Source organism: Orycteropus afer, unplaced genomic scaffold (genome assembly GCF_000298275.1).
Source record: "Orycteropus afer afer isolate SDZICR_OR568_19922 unplaced genomic scaffold, OryAfe1.0 scaffold00627, whole genome shotgun sequence".
Classification (NCBI taxonomy): Eukaryota; Metazoa; Chordata; class Mammalia; order Tubulidentata; family Orycteropodidae; genus Orycteropus; species Orycteropus afer.
Window position 1 is genome coordinate 773,362 of NW_006922214.1, and position 3,613 is coordinate 776,974.

Sequence of the window (3,613 nt, forward strand, 5' to 3'; positions counted from 1 at the left end):
TTCCCTTCAAGGCTCAGGGGTCCAGGATTATCTTCTGTGTCTGTGTTAATTGGTTTCCCTTTTCTTTGTTGAAGAGGGTCTGTACAGTCTTTCTGACTAGTCCGCCATCTTACCGGAACTCTTCTCATGTGTGTTTTTAAGCCTCTGATTTCCTTGCTCCAGTTAGAGAAGAGCATTCCCCACTAATCAGTATGAGGTTAGTAGTGCCTTTCATGGCTTGGGAGCTGTATTATTTCTGAGTGATTATGTCCTATCAAGGTTTTTCTGAACTGTAGCTTTTTGGTAGTACCAAAAAAGGCTCACTCAGTGCAATGGTCAGATGCACATGAACTTCTCATGCCACAGAGTCCAGACACATGGTTAGTATGGAAGCATGTGGTTTAAGCTGCTCTGTCCTTCTGACCAACACATGGAGTACCCTTAGTCCTCCTGCAATCCCACTCAATCTGCAGCTTGCTCACACAGTTATTATCCTTTGCAGTCCCAGACTTTTGTGCCTTCTTTTCCCTTACTACATTCTGCTCACAGCCTCAAGCTGCTGGTTTTAACTTCAGACAAGTACAAAGGATAAAATTTATTAATTTTTTTCCAGAACAGATTATCAAATCTTAAGAAGACTGCTGGGATGGATGAAGTATTTTTCTGAGAAGTCATCAGATACCTATGGGTTGACATGCTCATCTTTCATTCAGAAAAAAAAAAAAAAAAAAGGCTGGGATATGGTGGGGAAATGCAATATGGATTCTGAAAGAAACGAGCTTTCAAGGCAAAACATTCAGCTAAGCTAGTTTTTTTCTTTAGAGCAAATGAGAGTATTTCAGGAATACCAAAATGAAACTGTCAAGTGAGGATCCAGAGTCAAGAGAAAATAAAGTGTTCTTCATCTCCCCACACCTGAAAGCCCTATCAGAAGAGCAAGTTAGGGTTACCTCCGTGATCAGGGGTCCACCGAGACTCAAAGTCGCTGCCAGGGACTAGGTGGATCCTGCACATGAGACAGACCTCGTGGAAATCTCACAGCAGAGCCCCTTCTGTCTCCCGGGCATCAGCACAGGCAGGGTAGCGAGGGATGGGTGGGGGAGACGGGAGGGAAAAGTAGAAGAGGGGAAGAGTGTGAGAGAAGGGATGGAAGCGGAGAGGGATGGAAAAGGTTGGGTAGGAGTAAAAGATCGGGTCAAGGGCAGCTATGAGGCGACGTGACACAGCGCCTCTGTGGTTGCTCACCATGGAGCTCACTCAAAATCCAAAGTGACAGAAAGGTGAGCACTCACGTGGGAAGTTACTGTTAGACACTCTAAGGACTCCGCCAGATATGGAAAAGCCGACTTCCGCCCACCCCCGAAGTCCTCTCTAGGACTGGGAGGTTTCCCCTCTCAGTGGTTGGTGTGATGATGACCAGAGCAGAGATTGTGAAGTGAGGGATTTCATTTACTCCGAAGATGGCATTTTAAACATTTCATCTCCTTTAATTCTATAGGGCAGACAACTGCCTTCCTCTCACATATAAAAAAATAGAGAAAATTTCGATAAATTAACAAATTTATCAGACAACTGATAAAAAGCAGAGATGAAATATGAACCGACTGTGTGAGACTCAGTCCCAACTCCTCCCACCTGCCTCCCAGATGAGCCATCATGTGGCATTTAGGATTTAACACTCAAAGATTAATCTCAAATTTGTAAATTTAATACCATTTCAATAAGATTACTAATTTTTTTATAAGTAGATTTTAAAGTTCACATGGAAAATTAAGACTGCCTGGAAAAACTCTGAAAAAGAAGGGTAATGAAGGGAGACTTATCCTAAAGGATGTTAAAAACATTATAAATCCTTAATAATTAAACAGTCTGGTACTGGTGAGTGAGGTAGATAAGTAGAACAAAGTAAAAGTCTACAAATAAACACAACACATGCAGAATTTTAGCATGAGAAAGGACATCAAAGGGAAAAAAAGTCTAAGTAGCCTCTTCAATAAATGTTCTGAGGAGGACTTAGTAATCGGTTGGAAAAACACAAATCTGATTCCCACCTCACTGTATACTGGGATAAATTACAACATAAATCAAAGTTTTAAATTTTATAAATGAAACTATGAAATTACTACTGGAAAATGTGAGAGAAGTCTTTTATGACCTCAAAGTAAGGAAGACCTTTCTAATTATGACACCAAATCTAGAAGTCATAAATGAGAAGATTGATAAATTTGACCCACACAAAAAGAATCAAAACTTCTCAAAGGTAAAACTGACCAACAAAAACACCTGAAGAAAAGTCAAAGATAAATAAAAATGAGAAAAATATTTACAACTTATATCTTACACAACAAGTAGCAAACAAGGAGCTCCTAAACGAAAAACCGTGGAAATAGCAGAACCAAGCTGGACACCCTCCTGTTCTCACTCTGGACAGAACCACATTCTGATAAGCATTCATAAAGACACACCCTGGCTGCATTTTTTTTTTTTTTTTCCCAAAATAATTCTCTGTAGTTCCCTTCCTTCCAGAACCTCCAAAAAACCAAGCCCATTGCTCACCGAGTTGATCCTGACTCATAGTGACCCTATGGTACAGAGAAGAAATGCCCCATAGGGTTTCTCAAACTGTAAATCTTTACAGAAGTAGACTGCCACATCTTTCTTCTATGGAGCAGCTGGTGTGTTTAAACAGCCGACCTTTTGGTTAGCAGCAAATCAAACTCACTGCTGTTGAGTCGGTTCCAACTCATAGTGACCCCTCCATGGGTTTCTGAGGCAGTTATCTCCAGTGAAGTAGATTGCCCAGTCTTCCTTCCAAGGAGTGGCTGATGAGTTTGAACCACCAGCCTTGTGGTTAGCAGTCAAATGCCTCAGGCACTATGCCACCAGATCTCCCCTAAAAAGACCACAGAATGTCAGTCTAACACAACTCTCCTGTAGTGAGAAGGGCATGTCAGCAATGTATTCCTGGGTGGGAGATGAAGAGACAGTGATTCTCTTTCTGCTCCCAGAGCTGGCATTTCTTACCAGATTAGGTCCTGTGTGCAAGAGCTAGGGCCTGGAAAAAATTGAACACATGGACTTGTAAAGGAATTAATGTAAAAACAGAACAAGACAGCCCCATAGAGACCCCTCCTTGGGTTTCCGAGGCAGTATCTCTATGGACGTAGACTGACCAGTCTTTCTTCCGAGGAGTGGCTGGTGGGTTTGAACCACCAGCCTTGTGGTTAGCAGTCAAATGTCTTTTTGACTGCACCACCAGAGCTCGCCCAAGGAGGTAAGAAGAAGAAATAATTAAAACAAACACCTAGATAGCTCTTCCTTTGTGCCAGGTACTGTTCATGTAATCATCCTAACAACTCTAAGTAGGTGCTTTTATCATCACTGTTTTACAAATGAAGAAGCAGAGGTAAAGAGAGGTTAAGTAATTTGGCCAAAACCACAGCTGTGGAATCAATTTAACTCCTAGTTACCCAAGTGAAAACTGCCCTGTACGGGTTTTTGGCTGTAATCTTTACAGAAGCAGATTGTCAAGTTTTTCTCCCTCAGAGCCTCTAGGTGAGTTAGAACCGCAAACTTTTCAGTTAGAAGCCGAGCACTTAAGCCATCTGTACCACTGGGGTTCCTTGCTTCAGGC